The following is a 17,046-nucleotide window of genomic DNA, read 5'->3' as shown; positions in this document are numbered from 1 at the left end:
CTCTCTCTTCTGCAACTCTCTCTTTCTCTCTTCTGCAACCTCCTCTTTCACCACCTCTAGACCACCAAATGGCGAGCTGCGAGCATCAATAGACTCGTCTCTTCCTCCTTATCACGCATGTGGGAGTTGTTTACGACGATTTGGCCGGAAATGTGGAGATCGAAGCCAACATTTTTACTGTAGCAAATTAGTCAACGCCGATTTCCGGCCACCTCCAGTCATAAACCCAGGTCCATTAGAAGCGCCTTAAGCCGCTCTTCATGCTCGCCAAGTCTCATAACCCAGATCGAAGCATGGAGGAAGAAAGCATAATTGGAAAATTTCACTGTACATCGGAGTGCTTAATTGTTCGGCTACTTCAAGGTATTTTCTGACTTTGTCACAGTTGAGAAAGTGATTGGAAATGTTGAGATGATGCTGTGGATGAAATTTGGTGGCCAGAGGAGGTGGTTGACCGCCGCGTTGACCGCCGTTGACCGCCCACTGACCGCCGCTTGTGGCGGCGTATTCGACCATATTTTGAGTTTTTATTATCTAGGTGATGATCTACGCATCCTTACGAGCGTTTTGATATATTACAAGGTCATTTTAGAAAACGTTGATAAATAGTGAATTTATGTTTTGACGTTACTATTTAACGTTTTTACGTTTTATCTTCGGTTTACGATCTGTGAGGATCTGACCATCGGTTTTACTTCAAATTTGGATATGATGATCTTATGACTGTCCCAGTGGCTTTGTGTGGTCATGGGCGAAGATCCGACCGTTGGATCTTCGTATAAATGTAAAACAATGATTCGGAAGGCGATTCGTGAGAATCCGACCGTCAGATTTTCGTATAATTTTATGGAGATGTTTGTTAGAGTGATTCAAGAAGATCTGACCATTGGATCTTTGTGATAATTTTGGAGGATGATCCTAAGGGCGATCCGTGAGGATCCGACCGTTGGATCATCGTATAATTAGGATCCGACCGTTGGATCATCGTATAAATTCGATCTGACCGTTGGATCATCATTAAATTAGAATCCGACCGTTGGATTTCCGTATATGTGTTGTTTATGAATGATTGCTAAGTTAAGATCGTATCTGACTAGGTGATTGACGGTTTGAGTTGGTGGACGATTGTGGATCGTATTTTGAGCTGAATTGAAGACGCAGCGGGATTATCGAGGTGAGTAAACCTCACGTGGTTCATATTACGAACCCAATACAATTAATTGCTTTATTTTGTTGCAATCATATGAACTATTGTTGGTGTTACTAGACATTCCTGTGTGAATGTCTGTATATATATTATTACGTGAAATAATATGTATTGTTGGAGTTGTGTTGAGTTTATTGTTGAGAAACAATATATTGTGAGAGGTATTGAGTTTATTGTTGAGAAACAATATATTGTGAGAGGTGTTGAGTTTTATTGTTGAGGAACAATAAATTGTTGTGATCTGTGGAGATCACTAGGTCACGAGGTGACCATGGCATCTATTAGTGAATCACGCTCTCGTACCGGGCTGGTGGTTATTAATAGTATTAAATCGTAATCACGTCTGTGGCCGGACGAGTGGTTACGTTCAGTTAGAGCTCTAGTCTGTCTGCCAAATGTGGAGTGACCTTATGAGTGAAATTGAGAGTAACTCATAAGTGTCAATATATATATGGTAACCTTATGAGGGAAATTGAGAGTAACTCATAAGGGTCTATATATATATATGAGTCTGTCTACCAAATGTTGGGAAATCTTATGAGCGAATTTGAGAGTAACTCATAAGTGTCTATATATATATATATATGAGAGTGAGTGATCTTATGAGCTAAATTGAGAGTAACTCATAAGTGTATATATATATATATATGAGAGTGAGTGATCTTATGAGCTAAATTGAGAGTAACTCATAAGTGTCTATATATATATATGAGAGTGAGAAAGTAACGTGGGTTTGTGGTGGTCTTGTAATTTAATAAATCAACAGTTCTTTCTTGTTTACTCATACTAGCTGTCAAAAGCTTACCGGGTTTTGTGTTGTTGCAACTCCCGGTACACTATTCAAATTGTGTAGCGGGTAATCCTACAGGACAGGAGAACCAGGACGGTGACCGTGCGGTTAGAGCAATTGTTAGAGTTTTACAGCAATTGTAAGTTGTGAGGTGTGTTATGCTCATTTAGAGCTTTACAATATTGCTTGTGAGAGTGAATTGTAATAATGAACTCGAGGTTTCGAGATTTGGAGTTTGTGTACCTTGTGGTGAGATTATATTGAGAAAAAAATTCAGAACGTTTATTTGATTAAGTGGTTTAATTCATGTTTCGGATTTGAATTTATTATTCAAAATTCGGGGCGTGACAGTTTGGTATCAGAGCGTAAGGTGCATATTTGGTGATGTGTCAATACCTTCCGAGTGATGGCCCGTCTGCAGCGGATCCCCATCGTGTGCTCTTCGGTATTGGCTAAGTCATTGGGTATGCGTGAGTGTTGGGAGTTGTTTAGGCCGCTAGGTCGTTTAGGGAACGTGAATACCTTCCCTATAGTATTGACTTGGTTAATATGAATTTGTATTTGACTTATACTGTGTTTTAAGTGTTATACATGTCTTAGCCAAGCATACTATACTCCTTAGGTGATGGAGATTCGAAGGGGTTGTACTTAGAACCTTACAGTTGTCTTGTAGGTTCGTATTGGAATAAGTTCAGTGGCCGCGAGTTACAATCCTTGAGGAATAGGAACCTCTTGATTCAACTCTGTTAAGTCAACGAGGATTGTTTTATGGAAATGAGGTTCTTTTGATTGTTGAAGTGTTTGGTTGAAGACATGGTGTGGACCTATGCACGTACCTAGTGTGGATACGAGTATGAATTGTTATAAATTTTGTCTTCTTAAGTTGGACGTACAGATGTTTAGATGAGGTGTACGTATCAAGGATTAGATATCTTGTTTTATAAAGAGACGTCTTAGTGGAGTTTTGGTAATTGACATGTGATACGTGATTAAAGTGACTCTGAGGCAATTATGCTGACCTTGTGTGAGATTGAATTCTTAGTGTAGACTAAGAAGGTTGTGTGGTGATTTTATATACACTACGTGATGAACTTTTAGAAGGAAAAGTTATGAGTAAAAGTATGGGTTTTTCCCTGATGTCTATAGCAGACTTGTGAATATAGTTTTGTTCAAGTGAATGAAATTGAATTTTGAGGCCTATGTATGGTGCAGGAAGAAGCATGGAGGACATGTTAGAGTCAGGCAAGGGTTTGCCTTTGGTGATTGATTTTAGGTGATATAGTTAAACGCAATTTCAGATATTGATTTTAGTGACTTTGTTAGGTATCCATAGTGGTTCAAGTGAATTACTATGTGATATGGAGTTTGATTCGATTTCTGAATCGCTAAATGTTAGGGATTGAATTGTGGTGAGTTTTTGTTGAAGCAATTGATAGATGGAATTATCGAGATTCTATAAGAGTTGTAAGAGTAACTCTAAAAACGTGGGTTTTTCCTAGCTAACTCAGGATGTGTTTAGCTTTATAAATCCCTAATCCTATCGATGAAATTGTTGTGTTTGGTTTGACTCAGAGGATACTAGCTAGACCTCGATGCGACTTAATTGATTGTTGGATTCTTTTTGAGTGATTGTTTTTATTGCATCATTATGAAAGATGTGTGCAGTAGAGTTGTTTATGGTTTTGAAAATAGTATTGGGTGACCAAGGTTCGATCCTTGGTGTTGTTGTTGGTTAAACAAACAGGAAAGAAAACATGCACACCATCTTATTGAGTTTATATTACAAAAAAAAAAAGAAAAAAAAAAAAAAAAAAAAAAAAAAAGGAAAACGAGGACTATGCTGTACTAAGCCTAGTCAGCAGCTCCGGATGGGTTGAGGCTGAGCTCAAGAGAAACTGGAGATCCACGGTTGTAACCGCCTGAGCCACCGAAATAGTAATCATGTGCACTACCTTCCTCGGAAGTAGTCTTCAGGTTACCAAAGACGTCCTCGCCGTGCACGGGGAACAGAGGAAGAGTTTGAACCTCCTGGTGATCTCCTCCTCGTTGTTGCAGGGATGTTTGTCCTCCTGTTGTGCCAAAAGAGTTGTACTAGTATTAGTGTTGAAGTGTGAGGAAGAATATGAAACAGAATTTAAATCAAGAAATCCTTCATTACCAGTAGAATAGGTGGAACCAAAGTTGAGATCAATGGATCTACCATCATCAGTAGAACTAGTGGACCCAAAATTGATGTCAATGGATCCACCAGCTGGCCCAAAATTGATGTCGATGGATCCACCAGCACCAGTAGAACCAGTGGACCCAAAATTGAGATCAATGGATCTACCAGTACCAAGAGAACTAGTTCTCATGGGCACTGGAGCAGCCTGATTACACCTATTCATCTGCTTCTCTCGAGCCCTGACGTTCTGGAACCAAAAGTAAATGTTCTTACCCTCAACATACCCATACTGGTTCAGCTGGAGACAGATCTCATGAATCTGCTCTGTAGTTGGGCACTTAAATCCCTTGACATAGTAAAGATCCTTGAGGATTCTTATTTGTTCTGGAGTAGGAATCCACCTGGTACGGCTTCGCCAGAAATCCATGTTGGCACTACTTCCAGCTGCTTGGGTGTTTCCTCCCTCCTCTGTTGGTTGCTGTTGTTGTGGTTCCATTTGTTGCGGGGTTTGGAGCTCCATTAGTTGCAGAGTTCGTGGCTCTTGGGTCATGGGGTGAGAGGATGTGGAAATCGAGGAATACATGGTTTAGTGTTTGAGGGAGATTTTGTTAGAAGGATTGGAGTTGTTGAACTGGTGATTGGAGATCTGAGATTCTCAGAGGAAAGATGAGATCGAATCTTCAAATGGAAGAAAAGATCTGAGAAAGAAGGATTGAAGATTTGGAGGAAAAGATTGAAGATCTGAAAGTTCAGAGGAAAGATGGGATTGAATCAACTAGATGGGAGAGAAGATCAGAAGAGAAGGATTGAAATTGATGAAGAAAGGATTTGAGTTTCGAGAGGAAGGCTGCAGAGTTTGAGAGAGAATGGCTGGGGAAAATTTATTTTCTTTGGTGTGAACAGTTTTTCTCCAGGATGCACCTATTTATAGAACGAGGTGAGCAGATCTCCACCGTTGGATGGACGATCTCTGAGATTCAATCCACGCGTTGGATTAAAGTCGCCCCGAAACCCGGAAAAGCTGTTGGCGCGTGGAGAGCGTGTAAGGGGACCGAGGGAATCTCGAGGCGCTGTGGCAGACAGCTGTAGCCGAAAGCAGATTTGACTGCCGTAAATCACGGAAGGGATAAGCCGTGACACAAGTGGGCCGTACTTGGGCCTGTCTCGGATCAAGGCATCACTATAGCTGTGGGTGGAGGCCTGATGGGCCGAGTTTCAGAAACAGTTTTGGACATGATGGGCCGAGTTTCTGAAACAGTTTTGGATGAGTTGGGCCGGATTTCTGTAACAGTTTTGGATACGTTGGGCTGGGTTTCTGCAACAGTCTTGGATGTTTTGGGCCGAATTGTTTAAACAGTTGAAACAGTTGGTTTAAATAAAAGGATTTGTATGGATAATAACGTGAGCAGCCGTGCTCGAGTGGTTGAGTGTACAGTTCGTGTACAAGAGGTCTGAGGTTCGAACCTCGCCTCTCGTTTATTTTTATTATGTTCGTTATGACATAATAAGTATAAAATTTGTACACATTATATTAAGCACAGCTTGTGCTCCAGTGGTTGGGGGACAAAGGTTTCGTGCGGCAGGTTGAGGTTTCGAACCTTGCCTTCCCCGTTATTTTATTTATGTCGCTTATGACATAATAAATATAACACGTGAGCATATATTAATGAAGGCAGCTCTTGCTTCAGTGGTTGGGAGCAAAACCTTCGTGTTCGAGGTCGGGAGTTCGAACCTTACCTCTTACAAATATTTTTGGATCTCGTATATGCTTGATATACGGACGTGTATACGGTATGTACGGTATACATACGTATATACGGTCTGTACGGTATGTATACGTATATACAGTTGTACAGTATGCATACGTATATACGGTCTGTACGGTATACATACGTATATACAGTTGTACGGTATGCATACGTATATACGGTCTGTACGGTATGCATACGTATATACGGTATGTACAATTTCATACCATAGCCGAGCTGGAAGTTGGTGGGCCGATTGGTAGGCCCAAATAGTAAGCCCAATTGTTCGGCCCGATTGGTAGGCCCAATTGTTCGGCCCGAATGGTAGGCCCAAATGGTAGGCCCAAATGTTAAGCCCAATCGTTCGGCCCGAATAGTAGGCCCAAATGTTAAACCCAAAGTGGTTTGGGCCAGTTCGAAATGTGGATGGTTCGGTTTCTTCGGCTCAATTGGCCAGCCTTAATGCTTAGCCCAAGGATTGAGCAAGCCCAAGTCATCATCACTGGGTCACATGTTTTATTGGCGTGCTTTGGAGAATGATTTGTTTTGAGTGATGCTAATTGAGTAGCGAAACGCTTTGTGGGAGTGTTTACTGTGCTTGTATGCCAGTACAGGGTGAAGATCTATGTGAGGATCTATGAGATAATCTCTGTGAAGATCTAAGTAATGATCTATGTGATGATCCATGTGATGATTTTGTGTAATTGATGTGGAGTGATGTTGAGCAGTTGTGTTGTGAGTTTACGTTTGTGATGAAAGGATTTAGTGGCCATAGGAATGTATTTTTATACAAAGGGCAGAGGCTTTGTAGATTACTACAGATTTGGAAAAGATGGAGATTCTATAGTTAGGTCAACCTTAATCGAGAGGAATTGACTTACGCTTAAATTTCGGGACGAAATTTCTTTAAGGAGGGTAGATTGTAATACCCCGAAAAATCCAAATTAAATTATGTGGATTTTTAGAAATGATTTCACGATAGTGGGAGCGAGTACGAGGCTCGGAGGAATTGTGGAATTAGTTCGAACGATTAATTTTCGAAAAACGAACGTTATTTAGGGGGTCTCAAAAAGTGACTTTTTATACATTGGGAATTTGGGAAAACTTCCTTCATGAAAGTTGTAGAGGACATTAAACCGAGTGCGTGCATATGTGGTACGTAAAAATCGGAGTTCGTATGCGAAAGTTATAAGCAAAATATGAAAGTTACTGTTTATGGTAGATTGGTATAAATTTGAAATGTTACTGTAGCCAGGTAACTTTTCTTTCTTTTCTCTCTCCTTCCCCCGTGCTCTCTCAGTCTCTCTCTTCTGCAACTCTCTCTTTCTCTCTTCTGCAACCTCCTCTTTCACCACCTCTAGACCACCAAATGGCGAGCTGCGAGCATCAATAGACTCGTCTCTTCCTCCTTATCACGCATGTGGGAGTTGTTTACGACGATTTGGCCGGAAATGTGGAGATCGAAGCCAACATTTTTACTGTAGCAAATTAGTCAACGCCGATTTCCGGCCACCTCCAGTCATAAACCCAGGTCCATTAGAAGCGCCTTAAGCCGCTCTTCATGCTCGCCAAGTCTCATAACCCAGATCGAAGCATGGAGGAAGAAAGCATAATTGGAAAATTTCACTGTACATCGGAGTGCTTAATTGTTCGGCTACTTCAAGGTATTTTCTGACTTTGTCACAGTTGAGAAAGTGATTGGAAATGTTGAGATGATGCTGTGGATGAAATTTGGTGGCCAGAGGAGGTGGTTGACCGCCGCGTTGACCGCCGTTGACCGCCCACTGACCGCCGCTTGTGGCGGCGTATTCGACCATATTTTGAGTTTTTATTATCTAGGTGATGATCTACGCATCCTTACGAGCGTTTTGATATATTACAAGGTCATTTTAGAAAACGTTGATAAATAGTGAATTTATGTTTTGACGTTACTATTTAACGTTTTTACGTTTTATCTTCGGTTTACGATCTGTGAGGATCTGACCATCGGTTTTACTTCAAATTTGGATATGATGATCTTATGACTGTCCCAGTGGCTTTGTGTGGTCATGGGCGAAGATCCGACCGTTGGATCTTCGTATAAATGTAAAACAATGATTCGGAAGGCGATTCGTGAGAATCCGACCGTCAGATTTTCGTATAATTTTATGGAGATGTTTGTTAGAGTGATTCAAGAAGATCTGACCATTGGATCTTTGTGATAATTTTGGAGGATGATCCTAAGGGCGATCCGTGAGGATCCGACCGTTGGATCATCGTATAATTAGGATCCGACCGTTGGATCATCGTATAAATTCGATCTGACCGTTGGATCATCATTAAATTAGAATCCGACCGTTGGATTTCCGTATATGTGTTGTTTATGAATGATTGCTAAGTTAAGATCGTATCTGACTAGGTGATTGACGGTTTGAGTTGGTGGACGATTGTGGATCGTATTTTGAGCTGAATTGAAGACGCAGCGGGATTATCGAGGTGAGTAAACCTCACGTGGTTCATATTACGAACCCAATACAATTAATTGCTTTATTTTGTTGCAATCATATGAACTATTGTTGGTGTTACTAGACATTCCTGTGTGAATGTCTGTATATATATTATTACGTGAAATAATATGTATTGTTGGAGTTGTGTTGAGTTTATTGTTGAGAAACAATATATTGTGAGAGGTATTGAGTTTATTGTTGAGAAACAATATATTGTGAGAGGTGTTGAGTTTTATTGTTGAGGAACAATAAATTGTTGTGATCTGTGGAGATCACTAGGTCACGAGGTGACCATGGCATCTATTAGTGAATCACGCTCTCGTACCGGGCTGGTGGTTATTAATAGTATTAAATCGTAATCACGTCTGTGGCCGGACGAGTGGTTACGTTCAGTTAGAGCTCTAGTCTGTCTGCCAAATGTGGAGTGACCTTATGAGTGAAATTGAGAGTAACTCATAAGTGTCAATATATATATGGTAACCTTATGAGGGAAATTGAGAGTAACTCATAAGGGTCTATATATATATATGAGTCTGTCTACCAAATGTTGGGAAATCTTATGAGCGAATTTGAGAGTAACTCATAAGTGTCTATATATATATATATATGAGAGTGAGTGATCTTATGAGCTAAATTGAGAGTAACTCATAAGTGTATATATATATATATGAGAGTGAGTGATCTTATGAGCTAAATTGAGAGTAACTCATAAGTGTCTATATATATATATGAGAGTGAGAAAGTAACGTGGGTTTGTGGTGGTCTTGTAATTTAATAAATCAACAGTTCTTTCTTGTTTACTCATACTAGCTGTCAAAAGCTTACCGGGTTTTGTGTTGTTGCAACTCCCGGTACACTATTCAAATTGTGTAGCGGGTAATCCTACAGGACAGGAGAACCAGGACGGTGACCGTGCGGTTAGAGCAATTGTTAGAGTTTTACAGCAATTGTAAGTTGTGAGGTGTGTTATGCTCATTTAGAGCTTTACAATATTGCTTGTGAGAGTGAATTGTAATAATGAACTCGAGGTTTCGAGATTTGGAGTTTGTGTACCTTGTGGTGAGATTATATTGAGAAAAAAATTCAGAACGTTTATTTGATTAAGTGGTTTAATTCATGTTTCGGATTTGAATTTATTATTCAAAATTCGGGGCGTGACATACAACGTCTATCTCAACAAGTTATAGTTGTTATGGTGAGTAAGGCGTATTTCCTAATTTATATCGTTATTGTTAATGGTGGATCACTAATTGAGTGACCAAATGTATACAACACTTCATGGCTTACTCTTAAGCCTCATTTTAATATTTGCATCTGTAAATCATTTGGTTAGCAAAATTGTGGAACACCTCTGGTGACTCTAGCATTGTTGATATTGTTTATTTGTAGTTTTGGAGAAAACTAATATATATAAACTGTGATGGGATATTGAGAAGTAGACAAATAACTTTTTACGACACCAAAAAGGTCTTTTTATGACACGCAAAATGAACTTTTACGACACGCAAAAGAGTCTTTTACGACTCGTAAAAGTGTCTTTTACGACAGGCAAAATGGTCGTTTACGACACGCAAAAGGAGTCGTTTACGACACGCAAAACAATCTTTTACGGCACACAATCAAAGTTATAAAACATCTTTCACAGCACACAAAAAAGTGTTTTACGACGTGCAAAAAATGTTTTTTACGGCACACATTTTGTGTGGCACAAGAGAAATTTGTCTTTTACGACACGCTTCTTTGTGCCGTGAAGTTGTCTTTTACGATATATATTGTGTGTCGTAAAAGACCAGTTTTGTTGTTGTGGTTCCACTTTAAATGGTGTTAAATTTGGTCTTATTCTAAATTTCTCTTGCTTGAGAACCCTTAAGTCATACCCCGGTTTTGGGGGGTGTGACAAATTGGTATCAAATTTCCTAATTTCTCTTTAGATTTAGCTTGAACAAGTTAAGTTTTGAGTGATGAGGAAGTAATCAAGGAAATTGAGTGTTTTGTCTTATTTATTTTTGCAGGGCAACTAAAATATTAACTGAAATGAGGAGCACCTTTGTTGCTTCCTGAACATTAACTATTTTAATGAGGTAAACTCTTTTTCTAGGTCATTAGCTAATGTTCTTAAAATCTTATGTAGGGTTGATGATTCAAATTTGTTTCTTACATCAGAATTTTGACCATGATCCATAGATTTTGCACGAAGAAGTTAAGTTTTGAGTGATGTGAAAGTTATCAAGAAAGTTTTTGTGACTACTGATATCCATTATAAAACTCTGCATTGACTAACATTGTGCTCTTTCTGTTTATGTTTTGTTGCAGATTCGTAATGCCATTACGTAACAACAATCTTTTGACTAAAGTGCTATTGTATTTTCTTTGGATGCTATTTTGCAACATTTGAGATATTATTGCATAGGATCTACTTGTTACATACTGGAAATAATGTTCCAAAGTCTAGTGTATTTTTCAGCCTAATGTTGAACTTTTATTTATGGGTGAGTGTTCTTTCAATACAGTTATCTAAAATACATTATATTAAGAGTTTCATACCATTGATTATGCGTGTGCTTGCATTGTCTAGCCCCTCAAGTAAGTCTTGTTCAATTAATTTTGAACTATACTCCAATTTTTTTATTTTTTATTTTGTACCTAGAAATTTTCCAAATTTGCAGACTGCATCTAAAAATGGCTTATTGATAATCTATAAGAGACGAGAAACTTTAATAAGCTACGTGCAATATTAGAACCCTAAACAACAAAGGAGTAAAGCATGCGCCTTACCCCTCCGACTTGTATGAGGACAAACTTTGCGATTTGTCAAATAATTGACTTGCCAAATAGAAAAAAGAAAAAAGAAAAATAATCAGAAGGGTGCGGCTATTGTCACCCTACAATTTTCTTTATTCACCCTACTTGCTCATTACACCCTATATTTTAATTTCAATTATTAAATTTACTTATCTAACCCATTTTTCTTTCCAAAAAAACCCTACAATTTTCCTTGTTCACCCTACTTGCTCATTACACTCTATATTTTAATTTCAATTATTAAATTTACTTATCTAACCCATTTTTCTTTCCAAAAACATCCTTATATCTATATTCAATTCAAAATTTTTTTTTTTTAAATTTAAATTTCTCATTTAATTTATACTAATAAAAAAAACTAAAATATATTATAGTTTCATAATAAAATCATAATCAGATTTAATTCCATTTTTTTTCTTTCAATTTCAATGTTCGTCTGTTTCAATTCATGTCAAAATATTAGTAAATTAATAATTATGAGCAATGAAGAAGAGATTGATTTTTTTTTTGTATTTAAAATTTTTCACTTTCGGTGTTCACAAAGGGTACTGCAAAGATTTTGATGAAGTTCACACTAATGGTTTTATGAATTGAATAATGAATTAACGATGAGAATGCAACAAAAAGACAAAAAATAGTAATAAATTCACATTTGGGTGGAGAAAATGAAGATTAGTGTTATCCAATGAGAAATTAAGTAGTATTTGTATTTAATTAATTGGTTATGTATTTATTTTTCCTTACATATTTGAATTTTAGAAAATTAGTGTACTTATTAGTCATTTTGCACTTGGATAATATAGTCTTTTAATAATTTAAATGATTGTAGGGTGAACTAAGAAAATGTTAGGGTGGCAATAGCCGCACCCTAATCAGAATTGCAAGGGAGAGTAATTAGGGTAATTTGTAAAAATAAATTAAATTAAAGTAATAGAAAAATAGAGGGGGTGTGTGAATAGCACCATAGGGATAATGACCATTTACACAATTTTGGGGTTAATTAACCCCACTTACCCAAACACTCTAAGAGATTGCCCACTTACACAATATTTTATATATATTTTGCACCCAATTAAGTTTTTTTTTTATTACTTTTTATTTATTTTTAGGATAATTTTGCCCTCTCTTTCTTTGTCACTTAGAGAGAGAAGTCACCGGAGACCTTGCCGGACTCCGGTCACCGGTAGCCGGAAGTTCTCAAAAAGCTCGTATGAGATCTCAAGTCACGGGAGAATAGTATTGTGCCCCAATAATATTATTATATATTGACCCCCAGTAGCCCCTAATAATATGATTATTGCCCCTCAATAATCATATTATTGACTCCCAATAATCATATTATTGCCTACCAATAAACATATTATTGTCCACAATAGTCCACAATAATCATATTATTGCCCCTAATAATCACATTATTGCAAAACTATTCAATAATATGATTATTAGGGGAGAGAGGAGAGAGGAGAAATCACCATTAAAATACACGAAATCTTATCCTCATATATATATATGTCGACCAATTCCAGAAAAACACTTCCAGCAAAAATCCAATTCCCCAAAAACATGTCTCTGACCATTAAACTTCATGTAACCACGTTATCATCATCATATTATTCCAGGTCCTTGATTTCAGGTAATCATCATCATATTATTCCAGGTCCTTGATTTCAGGTTATCATCATCATATTTCTCCGCCACAGGCACGACGTGGCTTAGGTCCAAGACGAGATCCTCTCTACGCTTCTCGACTTGATCTCCTCCGCCGTCGTCAAACTAGACATTGATGTGCGGCTGCTTGATTTCAAAATTGAAGCCGTGGCTCCGAATATCGGCGTCGTCGTTGTGGATGTGGCCGAATGGAACTAGACCAAGCAAGAAAAGCAGCAAGCATCGGAAAAACGCTTACCGCCGACCTGCCCTAGCTCTCCCTCGATTCGGACAAACCGAACCCGTTGTTCTCCCTCAGGTTCTTTGGACGACCGGAAATTTTCAATCTGTAGACATGGGGGGAGAGAGAGAGAGAGAGAGAGAGAGAGAGAGAGAGAGAGGGAGGGAGAGAGAGAGAGAGAGAGAGAGAGAGAGAGAGAGAGAGAGAGAGAGAGAGAGAGAGAGAGAGAGAGAGAGAGAGAGAGAGTGTGTGTGTAATTTATTAATTAAAATGAGGGCAATACTGTCAATGGATGTTAGATTGGGTAAATAGGAGTAAATAACTCTTAGTGGAGTAAGTGAGCAATTTTTACCCCAAAATTGTGTAAACGGTCATTATCGCATATATATATATATATATACATATATTATATACTATACAATAATTACATGTATATATACACACATATCATATATATATATATGTACACACACACACACACACACATATATATATATATATATATATATATGTATGTAAAAGTAAAATGACAATTGGCATGGAATTGGTCTACTCTTTTCATTTCATAGCCCCTTTATATAGAGAGAGAATTACAACGGAAATATCAATTACAATGATGACATTAACTACTGATTGGTCCTTGATCCATGCTGATTGATGGTGATTGCTAATTACTTGATTCCCGCTCCGTCAATCACTTTGACGAAGGCACATAATGTGTTTTTCCTTTAACACTCCCCCTTGTCCCAAGTCAAAGATGAAATGGTGCATGAGTTGTTGCCTCACTAAAAACCTTGCCAAGTAACAATAAAAACCCTGTGGGACAAAAAATACACCTTGGTCGAAGGAAAATAGCACAACGCACCTTTTACATTTGAGGATGACATGTGTGTGTTAGACTCCCCCTAACGTCTACACCTCCCCCTGATCCTTACATTAATCAAGGGAGCTTGGAAAGTCTTCACATTCGTATGCATTTCACATGTTTCTCAAATATGGCCTTAGGCAATGATTTGGTGAACAAATCTGCCACATTCTCCTCAGACCTTACTTGATTCACTTGAATCTTGAGGAGGGCCTGTTGTTGCTGATTGGAGAAAAACTTTAGCGATATGTGTTTTGTATTATCACCCTTGATATGCCCTAGCTTCATCTATTCGATGCAAGCTGAATTATCTTTATTAATGCAAGTAGGCTCTTCAGTGGTAGAACTCAAACCACTAGTCCCTCGAATATGTGTGATGATAGCTCTTAACCATACACACTCACGAACCGCCTCATGTAGAGTAATGATCTCTGAGTGGTTCGAGGAGGTAGCCACAAGGGTTTGTTTGGTTGATCTCCAAGATATCGTTGTGTTCCCACTGGTAAATACATAACCAGTTTGGGAACGACCTTTATGTGGGTCAGAGAGATACCCAGTATCAGCAAAACCAACCAAAACGTTATTTGGCGTTTCGGTGTAGAGAGTGGCGCTTTCGCCATCAACATTTCCTTTAGGGATTGCAGTTCCATCTGCGGTCCCTCTTGTCTCTCTGTAGGGAAAGAACAGTCCCAAGTCAATAGTTCCTTTTAGGTATCGAAAAATGTTCTTGATACCATTCCAGTGACGCTGCGTTGACGCTGAGCTAAATCTAGCTAACAAGTTCACTGAGAATGCAATGTCTGGTCAAGTACATTGGGCTAAGTACAATAATGCGCCTATTGCACTTAGATAGGGAATTTCAGCTCCCAACACCTCTTCGTCATCTTCCTTTGGACGAAATGGATCTTTCCTTGCATCCAAACTTCGACCGATCATGGGAGTGCTAGCTGGATGCGCTTTGTCCATGTTAAATCGCCTGAGCATCTTTTGGACATACGCAGACTGGTGGATTAGTATTCCACAAACTCGGTGTTCTAGTTCAAGGCCTAGACAGAATCGAGTTTTCCCAAGATCCTTCATCTCAAATTCGGATTTCAAGTAGCTCGCGGTTTCTCTTATTTCATCAAGAGTACCGATTATGTTCATATCATCGACATATACTGCTACAATTGCAAATCCGGAACTTGTTTTCTTTATGAATATGCAGGGGCATACTTCATCGTTCTTATATCCCTTCCCAATCAAGTAGTCACTTAGACGGGTATACCACATCCACTCGGATTGCTTCATTCCGTAAAGTGAGCGTTTCAACTTAATTGCAAACGCACTCCGTGGTTTAGAGTCACTTGACTTGGGTAATGTAAGGCCATCAGGCACTTTCATATATATCTCTGAATCTAGATCCCCATAGAGATATGTAGTAACCACATCCATGAGCTGCATTTCCAGTCCTTCGGAAATTACTAAGCTAACTAAGTAGTGGAACGTTATAACGTCGATTACGGGAGAGTATGTCTCCTCGTAGTCAATTCCAGGGCGTTGTGAGAAACCTTGCGCCACAAGGCGAGCCTTGTACCTCAGGACTTCATTCTTCTCATTACGCTTTCTAACAAAGACCCATTTATGTCCTACAGGCTTTACACTTGGTGGGGTTAGCACTACCGGACCAAATACCTGTCTCTTAATTTGTCAGAGAATCTAATTCTGCCTAGATTGTTTCTTTCCATTTAGGCCAATCTGCTCTTTGTTGACATTTTGCAACAGAGCGTGGTTCGATATCATCGTGCTCTATGATTCCTTGAGCAACAGTGTATGCAAATACATCATCAATGTGTATGGAAGATCTTTCTATCAACTCATACGCACTCTCATAATCCATTGAGATTTCTTTGTTCTCTGGAATCATTTCAAACATCGGAGCATCCTCCAGTATTAATTCATGGACATAACTATAATCAGAGACAATCTCATGAGAGGGATTCTTTTCATTGATGATTAATGGATCGGTTTGTGCCTTACTCGCCCTCTTCTTCCTTGGGTGAGTGTCAATCGAACCAAGTGGCCTCCCCCTCTTCCTTTGGGGAGCCACGGCCTCAACCACACCTCCACTAAGTGTGGTTGCAGTGCCTCTATCTACAGCACCGTGCCCCTTGTTGGGGACTTCTAACCTTGCGGGCACATTTGCAGCTGGTATATGTGATCTCGTCACTTTTGCGATATCAGTGAACGCATCAGGCATCGAATCTGCTACGTTCTGAAGATCGATTATTCTTTTCACTTCACTTTCACATTGTGAAGTGCGGGGATCAAAATGAGACAGAGTGGGGACAAACCACGACAATTCCTGTCATTCCCTTGGAAAATCCTTTTTCCTATCTCCCCCTAACGACTGGAAGACTGTCTCATCAAAGTGACAGTCCGCAAATCTAGCGGTAAAGAGATCGCCTGTCAAGGGTTCCAAATAGCGGATAGTTGTTGAGGATTCGTATCCAACATAAATACTTAATCGTCTCTGAGGACCCATTTTGGTGCGCTGTGGGGGCGCAATAGGCACATATACTGCTCAACCAAATATGCGTAAGTGTGAAATGTCAGGTTCATATCCAGTTACCAACTGGTACGCAGAAAATGGTTGGCTAGCTGTGGGTCTGAAACGAATAAGTAAAGCTGCGTGCAATATTGCATAACCCCATGCAGATATAGGCAGGTTGGTGCGCATAACCAATGCCCTAGCCACCATTTGTAGCCTTTTGATGGTGGCTTCTGCGAGACCATTTTGTGTATGCACATGGGGTACAGGATGCTCTACATCGATCCCAATAGACATGCAATAATCATCAAATGCTTTTGATGTAAACTCTAGCGTTATCAAGCCTTATAGACTTGATACAGTGATCAGGGTGGTGAGCCCTTAAACGTATAATCTGTGCTAGGAGTTTTGCAGCATTTCTTGTGGACAATAAAGCGACATGTGACCAGTTTGTCGAAGCATCCACCAGAACCATAAAGTACTTGAATGGTCCGCATTCTGGATGGATAGGTCCACAGATATCTCTTTGTATCCTTTGTAAGAATGGAATGTTTTGTTTTGTTTTG

General features: G+C 39.1%; 2 long non-coding RNA genes across 2 annotated transcripts; both read left to right on the top strand.

The window, feature by feature from the left end:
* On the top strand, positions 1-2,470 carry LOC133713377 (uncharacterized). The gene is made up of 3 exons (XR_009847980.1): positions 1-363; positions 1,098-1,174; positions 2,061-2,470. It is a non-coding gene; the product is annotated as an uncharacterized LOC133713377 (long non-coding RNA).
* A 4,740-nt stretch (positions 2,471-7,210) lies between these two features.
* LOC133713393 (uncharacterized) lies at positions 7,211-9,536 on the top strand. Its single transcript, XR_009847988.1, has 3 exons — positions 7,211-7,573; positions 8,308-8,384; positions 9,269-9,536. It is a non-coding gene; the product is annotated as an uncharacterized LOC133713393 (long non-coding RNA).
* Positions 9,537-17,046: the final 7,510 nt, after the last annotated feature.

The sequence above is a fragment of the Rosa rugosa genome, chromosome 6, assembly GCF_958449725.1.
Source record: "Rosa rugosa chromosome 6, drRosRugo1.1, whole genome shotgun sequence".
Classification (NCBI taxonomy): Eukaryota; Viridiplantae; Streptophyta; class Magnoliopsida; order Rosales; family Rosaceae; genus Rosa; species Rosa rugosa.
Note: the sequence above shows the minus strand (reverse complement) of the source record. Positions and strands in the feature narration are given on the sequence as shown.